Below are 15,775 nucleotides of genomic sequence, written 5' to 3'. Positions count from 1 at the left end.
CACAATGCTTAGAACCCTCAATGCTTAGAATCCTCAATGCTTAGCATCCTCAATGCTTAGCTTACAAAACTCAATGCTTAGCATCCTCAATGCTTAACAGCCTCAATGCTTAGCATCCTCAATGCATATCTTAGAATCCTCAAAGCTCAGGATCCTCAATGCTTAGAAACCTCAATGCACAGAGTCCTTAATGCTTAGAAACCTCAATACTTAGCATCCTCAGTGCTTAGCTTAGAATCCTAACTGCTTAGAAACCTCAATGCTTATAATCCTCAGTGCTTAGCATCCTCAATGCGTAGAATCGTTAATCCTTAGAAACCTCAATGCTTAGCATCCTCAATCCTTAGTATGCTCTATGCTTAGCTTAGAATCCTCAATGCTTAGAATCCTCAATGCATACAATCCTCAATGCTGAGAAATTTTATTGTTTGAAACCTCATTGCTTAGCATCCCAAATGCTTGCAAACCTCAATGCATAGAGGCCTTAATGCTTAGAAACCTCAAAAATTAGAAAACTCAATGCTTGGCTTAGAATCTCAATGCTTAGAATCCTCAATGCTTAGAATCCTCCATGCATTGCTTAGAATCCTCAATAGTTAGAATCCTCAATGCTTCGCATCCTCAATGCTTAGCTTAGAAACGTCAATGCTTAGAATCCTCAATGCTTAGAATCCTCAATGCTTAGCATCCTCAATGCTTAGCATAATCAATGCTTAGAATCCTCAATGATTAGAATCCTCAATGCTTAGCATCCTCAATGCTTAGAATCCTCAATGCTTAGAATCCTCAATGCTTAGAATCCTCAAAGCTTAGCATCCTCAATGCTTAGCATCCTCAATGCTTAGCATCCTCAATGCTTAGAATCCTCAATGCTTAGCTTAGAAACCTCAATGCTTAGAATCCTCAATGCTTAGCATCCTCAATTCTTAGAATCCTCAAATCTCAGGATCCTCAATGCTTAGAAACCTCAATGCACAGAGTCCTTAATGCTTAGAAACCTCAATACTTAGCATCCTCAGTGCTTACCATAGAATCCTCACTGCTTACAAACCAGAAAGCTTATAATCCTCAGTGCTTAGCATCCTCAATGAGTAGAATCCCCAATGCTTAGAAACCTCAATGCTTAGCATCCACAATCCTTAGTATGCTCTATGCTTAGATTAGAATCCTCAATGCTTAGAATCCTCAATGCTTAGCATCCCCATTACATAGCTTAGAATCCTCAATGCTTAGCATCCTCATTGCTTAGCATCCTCATTGCTTAGCTTCGAATCCTCAAAGCTCAGAATCCTCACAGCTTAGGAACCTCAATGCTTAGCATCCTCCATGCATTGCTTAGAAACCTCAATGCGTAGAATCCTCATTGCTTAGAAATTTTATTGCTTTGAATCCTCTATGCTTAGCATCCCTAATGCTTTCAAACCTCAGTGCATAGAGGCCTTAATGTTTAGAAACCTCAAAGATTAGAAAAGTCAATGCTTGGCTTAGAATCCTCAATGCTTAGAATCCTCAATGCCTAGCTAAGAATCCTCAATGCTTAGAATCCTCAATGCTTAGAATCCTCAATGCTTAGAAACCTCAATGCACAGAGTCCTTAATGCTTAGAAACCTCAATACTTAGCATCCTCAGTGCTTAGCTTAGAATCCTCACTGCTTAAAAACCTCAATGCTTATAATCCTCAATGCTTAGAATCCTCAATGCTTAGAATCCTCAATGCCTAGAATCCTCAATGCCTAGAATCCTCAATGCTTAGAAACCTCAATGCACACAGTCCTTAATGCTTAGAAACCTCAATACTTAGCATCCTCAGTGCTTAGCTTAGAATCCTCACTGCTTAAAAACCTCAATGCTTATAATCCTCAGTGCTTAGCATCCTCAATGCGTAGAATCCCCAATACTTAGAAACCTCAATGCTTAGCATCCTCAATCCTTAGTATGCTCTATGCTTAGATTAGAATCCTCAATGCTTAGAATTCTCAATGGTTACAAACGTCAATGCTGAGAAATTTTATTGTTTGAAACCTCATTGCTTAGCATCCCAAATGCTTACAAACCTCAATGCATAGAGGCCTTAATGCTTAGAAACCTCAAAGATTAGAAAACTCAATGCTTGGCTTAGAATCCTCAATGCTTAGAATCCTCAATGCTTAGAATCCTCCATGCATAGCTTAGAATCCTCAATGCTTAGAATCCTCATGGCTTAGAATCCTCAATGCTTAGAATCCTCAATGCTTAGAATCCTCCATGCATAGCTTAGAATCCTCAATGCTTAGAATCCTCAATGCTTAGCATCCTCAATGCTTAGAATCCTCAATGCTTAGAATCCTCAATGCTTAGCATCCTCAATGCTTAGCATCCTCAATGCTTAGCATCCTCAATACTTAGAATCCTCCATGCTCAGCTTAGAAACCTCAATGCTTAGAATCCTCAAGGCTTAGAATCCTCAATGCTTAGAATCCTCAATGCCTAGATTAGAATCCTAAATGCTTAGAATCCTCAATGCTTAGAATCCTCAATGCTTAGCATCCTCAATGCTTAGCATCCTCAATGCTTAGCTTAGAAAACTCAATGCTTAGAATCCTCAATGCTTAACATCCTCAATGTTTAGAATCCTCAATGCATAGCTTACAATCCTCAATGCTTAGAATACTCAATGCTTAGCATCCTCAATGCTTAGCATCCTCAATGCTTAGCTTAGAATCCTCAAAGCTCAGGATCCTCAATGCTTAGAAACCTCAATGCACAGAGTCCTTAATGCTTAGAAGCCTCAATACTTAGCATCCTCAGTGCTTAGCTTAGAATCCTCACTGCTTAGAAACCTCAATGCTTATAATCCTCAGTGCTTAGCATCCTCAATGCGTAGAATACCCAATGCTTAGAAACCTCAATGCTTAGCATCCTCAATCCTTAGTATGCTCTATGCTTAGCTTAGAATCGTCAATGCTTAGAATCCTCAATGCTTAGAATCCTCAATGCACAGAGTCCTTAATGCTTAGAAACCTCAATACTTAGCATCCTCAATCCTTAGTATGCTCTATGCTTAGCTTAGAATCCTCAATGCTTAGAATCCTCAGTGCTTAGCATCCTCCATGCATTGCTTAGAAATCTCAACGCGTAGAATCCTCATACCTTAGAATCCTCTACGCTGAGAAATTTTATTGCTTGGAAACCTCAATGCTTAGCATCCCTAATGCTTACAAACCTCAATGCGTACAGTCCTTAATGCTTAGAAACCTCAATGCATAGCATCCTCAATTCATACCTTAGAATCCTCAATGCATAGAATCCTCAATGCTTAGAATCCTTAATCTTCGAATCCTCAATGCTTAGAATCCTCAACGCTTAGCATCCTCAATGCTCAACTTAGAACCTTCAATGCCTAGAATCCTCTATGCTTAGAATCCCCCCAATGATTAGAGCCCTTAAAGCTTAGAAACCTCAATACTTAGCAGCGTAACTGCATAGCTTAGAATCCTCAATGCTTAGAAACCGTAATGCTTAGCATCCTCAATCCTTAGTATGCTCAATGCTTAGCTTAGAATACTCAATGATTAGAAACCTCATTGCTTAGCATCCTCCATTCTTTGCTTTGAAACCTCATTCCATAGAATCCTCAATGCGTAGAATCCTCAACGCTGAGAAAACTTATTGCTTTGAAACCACAATGCTTAGCATCCCTAATGCTTAGAAACCTCAGTGCATAGCTTAGAATCCTCAATGCTTAGAATCCTCAATGCACAGCATCCTCAGTGCTTAGCTTATAAACCTCAATGCATAGAATTCTCAATGCGTAGAATCCGCATTCCTTAGAATCCTCAACACTGAGAAACTTTCTTGCTTTGAAACCTCAATCCTTAGCATCCTTAATGCTAAGAAACCTCACTGCATAGCGTCCTTAATGCTTAGAATCCTCAATGCTTAGAAAGCTCAGTACTTAGACTTCTTAAGGCTTAGAAACCTCAAAGCTTAGAATCCTCATTGCTTAGCATCCTCATTGCTCAGCACCCTCAATGCTTTGAAACCTCAATGCATTGAGTCGTTAATGCTTAGAATCCTCAATACTTGGAATCCACAATGCTATGCTCAGAATCCTCAATGCCTAAAATCCTCAATGCTTAGAATCCCCAAAGATTAGCGTCCTTAATGCTTAGAAACCTCAATGCTTAGAATCCTCAGTGCTTAGCATTCTCAAACCTTGCAATCCTCAATGCATAGAATCTTTATGTCTTAGAATCCGTAATGCTTAGCATTCTCAATGCTTAGCATCCTTAATGATTAGAAACCTCAATGCACAGAGTCCTTAATGCTTGAAACATTTATGCTTAGAAACCTCAATTCATAGAACCCACAATGCTTAACCTAGTATCCTCAGTGCTTAGAATCGTCAATGCTTAGAACCCTCAATGTTTACCTTAGAATCCTCAATGCTTAGCATCTTGAATGCTTAGTATCCTCAATGCATAGAATCCCCAATGCTTAGAATCCTCAATGAAAAGAGTCCTTAATGCTTAGAAAGCTCAATGCTTAGAAACGTCAATGCATAGAGTCCTCAATGCTTAGAACCCTCAATGCTTAGAACCCTCAATGCTTAGAATCCTCAATGCTTAGAAAACTCAATGCTTAGAAACTTCAATGCATAGAGTCCTCAGTGCTTAGCTTAGAATCCTCAATGTGTACCATCCTCAATGCTTACAAACCTCAAAGCTTAGAAACCTCAATGCTTAGAAACCTCATTGCTTAGAATCCTCAACGATGAGAAACCTTATTGCATAGAAACCACAAAGCTTAGAAACCACAATGCATAGAGTCCTTAATGCTTAGCAACCTCAATGCATAGAAAACTTAAAGCATAGAAACGTCAATGTTTAGAATCCTCAATGCTTAGAAACCTCACTGATTAGAAAGCTCAATGCATAGAGTCGTTAATGCATAGAAACCTCAATGCTTAGAATCCTCAATGCTCAGCTTAGAAACCTCAATGCTTAGAAACCTCATGGCATAGCATGCTCAATGCATAGCATAGAATCATCAATGCTTAGAACCCTCAATGCTTAGAATCTTCATTGCTTTCCATTCTCAAAGCTCAGCAGCGTCAATACTTAGCATCCTCAATGCTTAGAATCCGCAATGCTTAGCATCCTCAATGCTTAGCATCCACAATGCTTAGATTAGAATCCTCAATGCTTAGAAACCTCAATGCTTAGAATCCTTAATCCTTAGCATCCTCAATGTTTAGCATCCTCAATGCTTTGGGTAGAATCCTCAATGCTTAGAAACCTTAAAGCTTTGAATCCTCAATGCTTTGCTTACAATCCTCAATACTTAAACAACTCAATCCTTAGCATCCTCAATGCTTAGCATCCTCAATGCTTAGCTTAGAATACTCAATGCTTAGAATCCTCGGTGCTTAGCAACCTCAATGCACAGAGTCCTTAAAACTTAGAAACCTCAAAACTTAGCATCCTCAATGCTTAGATTAGAATCATCAATGCTTAGAATCCTCATGGCTTAGATACCTCAATGCTTAGTATCCTTAATGATTGGAAACGTCAATGCTTAGAGTCCTCAATGCTTAGCGTAGAATCCTCAGGGCGTAGAATCCTCAGGGCGTAGAATCCCCAAGGCGTAGAATCCCCAAGGCGTAGAATCCTCAAGGCGTAGAATCCCCAAGGCGTAGAATCTCCAAGGCGTAAAATCCCCAAGGCGTAGAATCCTCAAGGCGTAGAATCCCCAAGGCGTAGAATCCCCAAAGCGTAGAATCCCCAAGGCGTAGAATCCCCAAGGCGTAGAATCCCCAAGGCATAGAATCCTCAGGGCGTAGAATCCTCAGGGCATAGAATCCTCAAGGCGTAGAGCCCTTAAAGCATAGAAACCTCAATGCTTATAGTCCTTTATTTTTAGAAACCTCAATGCTTAGAAACCTGAACGCTTAGAATCCTCAATGCATAGAGTCCTTATTGCTTATCATCCTCAATGCTTAGAATCCTCAATGCTTAGCATCCTCAATGCTTAGAAACATCAATGCTTAGAAACCTTTGATGATTAGAATCCTCAATGCTTAGCGTCCTTAATGTTTAGAAATCTCAATGCATAAAGTCCTTAAAGCTTAGAAACCTCAATGCTTAGAAACCTGAATGCTTAGATTCCTCAATGCTTAGAAACCTCAATGCCTAGAATCGTCATTGCTTAGCTCAGAATCCACAATGCTCAGATTCCTCCATGCTTAGAAATCTCCTTGCTTACTCAGTGCTTAGAATCCTCAATGCTTAGCATACTCAAAGTTTAGAAACCTCAATGCTTAACATCCTCAATGCTTAGCTTAGAATCCTCAATGCTTAGAATCCTTAATGCTTAGAAAGCTCAATGCTTAGCATCCTGTTTTCTTAGCTAAAAAACCTCAATGCTTAGAAACTTCCCTGCTTAGAAACCGCAATGCTTTGCATCCTCAATGATTTGCATCCTCAATGCTTACAAACATTAATGCTTAGCATCCTCCTTGCTTAGAAACCTTAATTCTTAGAAACCTCAATGCTTAGAATCCTCATTGCTTAGAAACCTCAATGCTTAAAATCTTCAATGCTTTGCTTAGAATTCTCAATGCTTAGGAACCTCATTGCTTAGAAACCTATGTGGTTAAAATCCTCAATGGTTAGAAACCTTAATGATTAGAATACAGAATACTTAGAATCCTCAATGCTTAGCTTAGAATCTTCAGTGCTTTGCATCCTCAATGCTTAGCATCCTCAATGCTTAGCTTCAAATCCTCAATGCTTAGAAACCTCAACGCTTAGCATTCTCTATGCTTAGCTTAGAATCCTCAATGTTTAGAATCCTTAATGATTAGAATACTCAGTACTTAGATTCCTCAATGTTTAGCTTAGAATCCTCAACACTTAGAAACCTCAATACTTAGAATCCTCAATGCTTAGCATACTCAATGCTCAGCATACTCAATGCTTAACTTAGAATCCTCAATGCTTAGAAACCACAATGCGTAGAATCCTCAATGCTTAGCTTAGAATCCTCATTGGTTAGAAACCTCAATGCTTAGGAACCTCATTGCTGAGAAACCACAGTGCTTAAAGTCCTCAATGCTTTGAATACTGTTTAAGTTTTTAACTAACATCTCCATCTAAGCAGTTGCATCTGCATTAGTATAGCATGATATTACAACCACTGCATTTTGAACCAGATATGCAACTCAACATTCATTGGCATTCTTTATCTCACTCTGCCAGTCCTCTGAGCTATGCATATACAGCTGAGTTTCAAAATTTAAACTGCATACCTATTATATTGCTGCTAATGTTAGCTTCACAGGTACTCATCACAAACTAACCTTGCATTTACTGTAGGGTAAGAACGTTCCCATCCACGATTGTATGCCACACATTCTCAGTCTAGCCTGGCGGCAATATCCAGAGACAGAGTATTGAGACAAATTCCATCGGAATCAAATTAAGACAGAGGACAGCTGGCTAGCAAGGATTACTGCCAAAAACAACTGGGGATTATACTGGATGAGCTGATGATGTAAATAAATTCCCAAAAATGACATTTCTCCTTCTGGGACACACTAACATCAATGTCTCAGCTAACACAAGTAATGCTGTTCTATTGGTCTTTTTTTCCCCACCTTGTTCAACCCAATGAACAAAAACAACTTGCTTAAGTATGGTGTCTACTGCTGGCCACCAAAGTTTAAAAATTTAAACTGGTGAAAAAGCCATTAAGGAACGATAACATGTTTGGTGTTAACAATGTATTAAGAAAATTAGGGAAAATGGATTTTAAGCTAGAAAAGGAAAGATGAACAGAGAAGAAACAACAGTGTTATTGTCTATCTGCTAAACCTATCTACAGTAACTTGACTGCATTCATGTGTGCCTCCATATTTACACTACCCTCCCGCTAGTCTTTGTCTATAAAAGTTCTGTATGAAGATACTCCACCACAGAGCTCAGAGTAGAATCAGTCCTAAGTCTATTATCACATAGGTCATCCTAGCTACAGGTTTAGAAATTAGGTCCAAGAATGCCCTCTATACCACTGAAACCAACTCTTGGATCCTGAGATTGGCTTGAGATTATTTTTTTTCCTGCAGCACCAGGTAATTTCAGGTATCCAAGTATTTCCTACTAGCATGTATTTTCTACTACTAATCATCAGTCCATATGTTTTTCAGTCTATGTGAGAAAAACATAGATTGCCTTGTAGAAACAGTAGAAGATGCAGTCAGCAGATGCAGAAGACACTGGAGATCCATAAAACAGACTGCAACAATATGCTCATTCAGGATGAGCAAAGCAGTGGAACCATTGCCCTAAACTGTCCCATAGGTAAATTGAAGTATAGGCAGGACACGAGAGCAGCAGAGACCTGCAGGATAAGTGCTGCAAAGGCAAAGCAAAGAAATCCACAGAGCTATGAAATCCACTGGCTATTTTCTGAGAGAAGGATTTCATCTGAAATGAAATCAGGCAGGAGAAGCAGACTGAGAAAGTTTCCATTGTCATAAAAATATCTCCCTGGGTAATCCACGCTGATGGGAAAAGGAAACTCTGATAATTTATGTGACAGTTTAATGGGATTTTTGTGACACATGATACTTTAGAAAGAATTTGCCCAAATCGGACAGACAGGACTTTAATAAGGTTTCAGCCTCAAAACAGCAATATTTTCACCCTTTATTTTGCATTTTATCCTACACATACACTGCTCACTCATAGCCCATCTATCTCATTTGCAGGGCATATTTCTATATTGTGAGAACAACAACTCCTCTGCACTTTCTGGTGACATTCTCAGCTAGAGAAACCTCTGCCTATCTGAGATCCCTAAAGGGATCAAGCTGACTTTGCATCTTCAGGGCAGAGCAGCAGAGCTTTGAATTCTGAGCCATAAGCTGCCCATGGGCCACATCCCCAGCTCTGTGGATGTCATTAATAGCTTCTCTGTAGAAATCAAGGGTAGCAGATGGACAGTCTGCAGTAGCGATCACAAACAATAGGATGCACCCAGGGCACACTCCAGGAGTAAACGTCTCTCACGCTGACTTACACCTCAACCCATTTCTTCTCCTTATGAGAGACAGCCTTCACCCCAGTGCAGCATTCCCCTGCCCTTCATTGCCATCACTCAGAGAACAGGCACAGTACCAAAAGTAGTTGCTTAGAACACTCAACTATGGCGAAGCCAGGGTTAACAGGACGAAACTTTGCAGAAGTTGAATATCAGTGAATTATATGGAAGAGTTTCCCCCGTGGAGAAGTAGAAGTTAACATTAAATATACATTGCCCTGAGCACTAGAAGCCATTCTGTACATAACAGCCTCACAGAGGCTGGAGACAGAGATAACCCGACAGGCATTTGTTTTCTTACTCATTCCTATGGATCTACCCCTGAAGCCCTTATTTTTTTCTGGAAAAGCACCTTGTGGGAATCTGGGCAGGTGAGGAACGGTGTGCAAATGATTCAATGTTTTGCCCAGTGTTTCTTTACTCCATGAAGCTAAGATCAGCGTGGGACATGAAATGATACCTGTTGGCCCTACGATGGGCGTGGAAAACAGAGCACCTGTCACTATTTCTTTCACCATTGGGACTACCAGCCAAATTTAACAGGGAAACAAGCTGTGTTGTGTAGTCCCTCGAGCTCTTCTGCTCTACGTGAGACACATTCTGTAGTAAAGAGAAGAATTTAAACCCACCTAATCCCACCAGCAGCATAAAGCAGTGCTCATTCTTAAACATGGGTTGTGTCTTTAAGAGGTACAGATCCATCTCTGCCTCTGACTTGAGGTCTTCCTCAGGGAATGGCTCATAAGAAATGAGATATATTAAAAGGAAGTGAAATCAGAGCCTCCCATTATCAAAGGGATAAAATATCAATTTTTTGTCAAGATAAAAAGCATCGTAGATTGGCTCAGATGGGAAAAATTAAATTCTTGGTCTTCAGTTGATTTGATATTTATCACTCCACCGCTCTAGAAATATTCTGACAGGGAATGTTTCTTAAAATATTATCCTGCATTTCTCCTCAGTTAGCAAGCTGGGAGAGTATGAACTTGTGTGTCTTGTTACACCTAAAAAACTCATAGGAAAAGAGAAAAAGGAAAGAAAACAAAGTCTAGAAAATACACCTTCTAACACTTCATTTCACCAAGAGCTTCTCAATAAAGGACCTCAATTGGGGAATCACTGCTGTCCAAGTCTACCTACCCCATATTGTAGAATATCCCAAAAGCAATTTTCTCTTCCCATATAAAGAGACTAATAAGCAAGAACTGTCTCCCAGTTCATAACAATTAATCTTATCTTGACAGCAAGAGCTCAGATGAACTCAGAGAATTGAGTAAGAAATTGAAAGTAGGGGAATAACGTAGAAGGTCTTTCAGGGAGTCCTGCTGCCCACCCTCCAATGGTGAGGACTGATGTATCCTTCAGCCTGGACAAGCTTACTTCTAGATATACAGTGTTGTCTTGATAAAGAATTAAGTGGAATGAGCCAGTGTTTGTGTCTAAAACATGATTAATGGAACTTGATCACGCACGTAAAAAAAAAAAGTGTTTAGGAGAACTGTCAATTCAATGTTAGTGGCTGCTCCTAATCTGTATTCCCCTGGCTAAAGAGCGACTTGGAAACACTGCAGTGTTTTAACAGCTTGTGTTCAAACCCTCAAATCAAAGGCTCCTCAGTAGCTGTTTAGATCATGGACAGAACATCAGTTTTCCAAGAGAACACGGATGAACCTTGGAGCTCACAGGCAAGCTCAGAACTAAGCAATACTTACATATCATCAAGATGATCAGGCAACTGAGATCCTATGGCATAATCAGAATCTCAGCATACTTGGCAGAAAGATAGATAAAGCAAGATTCGCCATTGCAATAAAGTAGATAGCATGAGGAAATTTCAACCAGTGTGTGTATGCCAAGACACTGTGCAGCCACCATGAGATCAGGAAGATCTTCCATTCAGTGAAGAGATTTCTGATGAATCACACCTTTCTACATCAATCACTATTGGGAGTGGAACATCAAGCCAGGAAGACTACTGGGCAGAGGAAAACTGTCTCCTCTTAGGTCTACTAGTAGGAAGGTTGGACAAATGAAATATATATATATATATATATATATATAATTTTTTGCCCCAGAAGTTGCTACAAAGCATGGAATAAAGGTATACCTGAATAAAGGAGTCAGGTTGTGAAACAGTCTTATCAGCTCCAGAAGGAAAACTAACAGAAGTGAACACAATGTCCAGCACCCAATTGCTTTTCCTTAATAACACGCTATGTATCATTAAAGTGGGAGTTTTCACACAAGAGATCAGTTTGTTCTTTAATTCCTATCTTCATAAGTGATATTCTGTTTTGAATACAATCTCCAGAAGGTTCTTTTTTGTCAAATAATTTAACAGCATGAATGATGGCTGCTGATCAGTTTGAATTTCTGATGCCTACTACAAACAATGCAGACTTACACTATATGTTTGTGAAGCTGATACTGCCTGATATGTTTCTCCAATTCTGGTGCCTCCTTGTATATTCAACCCAACATTTTCCTAGCAGAACTCTTCCAATTTATGTTGCCAAGGAATCCTTCCACTGCAGCTCAGCCATTCTTCACAGTCTGAACAAATCCTTACTTGAAATGAAGCACTTGCAATGAAACAGTTCTATTTCAGAGCATTCGCTGCCACTTCATCTTCCGCTCTGTAAACTATCGGAATGCTTTTAAAGGAAACACTTATTTAAATAAAAGAAAATCCCTGTAAATCACAGTCGTGACAAGCTAACAGCAAGCACTGCAAAGATGATTTATCTTCCTGCTACATCTAACAAAGCTTCGCACATCAACACATTGTTTGTAAAGACTTCTAACTCACGATTTCTAACTACAAGAATATACTAGTAACAAAAACCTTCTTATATCAGTAATCTCTCCCTGTCATCTAATATCCCATCAACCTCAAAATCTGAGAGTCTCCTTCAATTATTTCTGTTTACTGTCTTATCCAGCATGCCTTCTTCATGGATGAAGAAACCAACTATTTAGTCTCACTGCCTGCTTGTAATCCAAATTCATTTCAGAGCTTGCATGCATTAGCTGCATGCTTTAATTTGATTTATTTTATTTGACTTCTATTAAATTACATTTGAGACAGGTTAGCAGATGGCCTCATGGGGAGCATCTCGCCAGCATCACCCCCTGTGCAAACAGCAATTATTGTATCTTAGCTGAGCCCAATTTCAAGTTATATCTTGACAAGCTAACAAATAAGGTCACAGTATCTGCATTGCAAGTAATATCCCAACTGGTGGGAAAGACACTTGACAAGCTTGAAGGTGGGCCCAGAGAGCGTTCTGATTGCAAGGGGAAGATGTAAAGGAAATTAAGCAGCAAGTCACCACTTAAGAGCAGGGATGCTGTTTCAAGTCTATCCACATTCTGCATTGCTTGCAGGCCCGCCACCTATGTTAGTACAGAGACTCCACGTCACTACGTGGATTGCTCATTCACAGTCTGTTAGTGCTAAACACGGGAGATGATGGATAGTGAGGGCACCACAGCCACCGAGGCCCCCTCTTTCTTCATATTTCTCACTCTTCTTTTGCCCCTGGCCAGTCGCTCTTTGTGAAAAACAATTCCTGCACGTTGCATTACCCTCCACGGTGACCCTCGAGCTGTTGTTTTTTTTTTTGCCCTTTCAAAACACTTGACAAAGCTGTCACAGAAGGAGTTCGGCATCTGGAAGCTGTGACAGACACGATATGACCTGATTCATAAAACATAACTAAACAGCTTGGGCTGCCAGAGGCCAGGATTTACAGGACTGCGTTTCAAGAACGGCCTTCAACGCCTGCTCTACCAAACACACTCCTACTCTGCCGCAATTCAAATTCCCCAGCTCCGATGGGGTGACCTGCAACACTACAAAATGACAGAGCAGCTGAGACACTAATCTTGTTACAGTCTACCCTGTCTCCTGCTGGTCAAGAAGGGGAAGGGATGACCTTGGTGTTGGCTGCACCTTTTACACCAGGCTACAAGGGAAGGGAATGCTATAAAAATAAAAGACATCATTTTTTTTTTTTCAGAAATGACTCCAGCACAGCAAGTACAAAGGAAACAAATCAAGGCACTGATAGTTTCTGTTATATTATCCCTACAGCCTCACTTTTACAATAAAAGCCTCTCTGCATTTTTATTTCCTGAAGGTGCAACCTGACCGACAGTGTATTTAAGGACTTTCTGCCATCCTATCCATCAACCCTTTTTCCTTCATTTTCCCTTCAATCACTAGTTATAGTCTGTTAGGTGATTGCCATGGTACCAAAAGGCAAACATCATTAACAATTACACTTTCTTATACCATCAAAACAGTTTGTCAAACAGTACAGTTCTTCAGTTCACATAAACTCCCTTAATACAGTCTGTATTCTTCAGTTATAAACACTGTGCCACAGAACCAGCACTGATTGAACCACCTCCCTCACACACTTCCTCACAAGAAGTACATAGTATTACATAAATGGGTTGACATTCATTGGTCAGGTGGAATGTACACCTCTCCTCAGGACAATCTTACTAATCTACAGAGTACAAACTCCTGTCTTCTTACATACAAGCAGAAAGTACTTATAAGTGGACAGACAACACAGTCTTTCACTTTGTCCGTGTCTGGCCATTTCCCTCACAGGAGGAAGGAAACATGGATCGGGACTCGGCACTCACCCTGCAGCTGTTCTGTGTCTCACTCACACCACACTCACTCTGACATTTAGATCAAAAACCATGGTTAATTCATACTACACAATGCTGACAACGTTTTCTAGCTGGAATCTTAATAACACTCATACTCTGGTCGACCAGTTGCAAACGTTAATGTTTTTCCCAGAGTCGGCTTGACACACGGTACCAAACACTTAAAGCTGATGATAATATTGAACATACAACCTATAAGCCCCGTGATTACAACTTGGAGAACCCAGGCTACCATTTGACAGGCTATCCACTATATCCCATACCTGTAGGAGAGACCAACCTAGGCCCCTCCTATTGTCAACTACCTGGGAGAGAGTATTTGTTCTTGTTTCCATTCATATGACATACAGTTCCCTTTCATAGGAACTCACCCAAGGAGTCTTCCTACCCAGCTGGCAACCAAAGCCATGAGCTCACCTCCCTGGGAGCAGCACGTATGGCTGTAAACTGTGTAGGATGTCTCCTCAAGACATATGGGCTCCACTTACCATACACATACCTGGTCCACCTATGGGTGGTCCTTGTCTGTCCCTGCAGTGATCAGGTGAGGAAGGGAGTCCTTCAGAGAAATCTCAGGGTGCGCCAAAAGTGTCTCCCTCTCAGCTGGTCCTGCAGCGAACAGAGCTGGTCCCACCTGGGCCGCCAAATTGACTACAGGAATTGAACTCTATAACCTCTATAACTGATACAGTCTCCCATGACATACTTATACCAAAGCTGAGGAAGTATGGGATAGGTGAGTGGACAGTGAAGTGGGTCGAGAATTGGCTGACTGGCAGAGTGCAGAGTGTTGTTGCTGGCGGTGCAGTGTCTGGCTGCAGGGCTGTAACTAGCGGCGTCTCCCAGGGGTCTGTACTGGGTCCGGTCTTGTTCAACATCTTCATCAATGACCACCCTCAGCAAGTTTGCTGATGACACGAAGTTGGGAGGATTGGCTGACACACCTGAAGGCTGTGCTGCCATTCAGCGAGACCTGGACAGGCTGGAGAGCTGGGCAGTAAGAAACCGGATGAGGTTTAACAAAAGCAAGTGTAGAGTCTTGCACCTGGGTAGAAATAATTGCATGCACCGGTACAGGCTGGGGGAAGAGCTGCTGGAGAGGAGCTCTGCTGAGAGGGACCTGGGCGTCCTGGTGGACGACAGATTAACCATGAGCCAGCAGTGTGCCCTTGTAGCCAAAAAAGCCAATGGCATCCTGGGGTGCATTAAAAAGAGCGTGTCCAGCAGGTCGAAGGAGGTGATCCTCCCCCTCTACTCTGCCCTGGTGAGGCCTCATCTGGAATATTGTGTCCAGTTCTGGGCTCCCCAGTAAAAAAAGACAGGGATCTCTTGGAAAGAGTCCAGCGGAGGGCCACAAAGATGGTGAAGGGCCTGGAGCATCTCCCCAATGAGGAGAGACTGAGGGAATTGGGTCTGTTTAGCCTTGAGAAAAGAAGGCTGAGAGGGGACCTGATCCAGGTCTATAAATATTTGAGGTGTGGGGGGCAAAGAGGTGAGGCCAGACTCTTGTCAGCAGTGTGTGGAGGAGTGACAAGGGGAAACAGACAGAAACTGGACCATAGGAAATTCTGCACTAATGTGTGCAATAACTTCTTTATGGTGAGAGTGACAGAGCACTGGAACAGGCTGCCCAGGGTGGTTGTGGAATCTCCTTCTCTGGAGATATTCAAGACCTGCCTGGATGCCGAGCTGTGCGACGTGGTGTAGGGAACCTGCTTTGGCAGGGGGCTGGACTCAATGGTCTCTGGAGGTCCCTTCCAACCCCTACAATTCTGTGATTCTGTGAATATCATGGGGTGGTTTGGATGAGGAAAGACGACCCCTTTGAATGACCTTTTGTCAGGGCATGTCCTGGGATTCCTAGGATCCTCAAAATGCAGCACTGCTTCTGTCACTGAAAAATGGGGCCCTGTGTGGGACGGAGGGAGGGTCCATGAGTCCCTGGCCCACCTGACTGAGTATTTCCATGGTCTTAGCAAAGACATACGTACAACTTGAGAATGA

General features: G+C 41.4%; 1 protein-coding gene across 1 annotated transcript in view; it reads right to left on the bottom strand.

The window, feature by feature from the left end:
* The window catches only part of LOC146760357 (cytosolic carboxypeptidase 4-like), a 164,970-nt gene that overhangs the window by 132,841 nt on the left and 16,354 nt on the right, over nucleotides 1-15,775 (bottom strand). The window lies entirely within an intron of this gene.

This window comes from Coturnix japonica, chromosome 6 (assembly GCF_054131305.1).
Source record: "Coturnix japonica strain WE chromosome 6, WE-NBRP24, whole genome shotgun sequence".
In the NCBI taxonomy this organism is placed as follows: domain Eukaryota; kingdom Metazoa; phylum Chordata; class Aves; order Galliformes; family Phasianidae; genus Coturnix; species Coturnix japonica.
The sequence above is the reverse complement of the archived record's forward strand: the minus strand, read 5'-3'. Positions and strand labels throughout refer to the sequence as shown.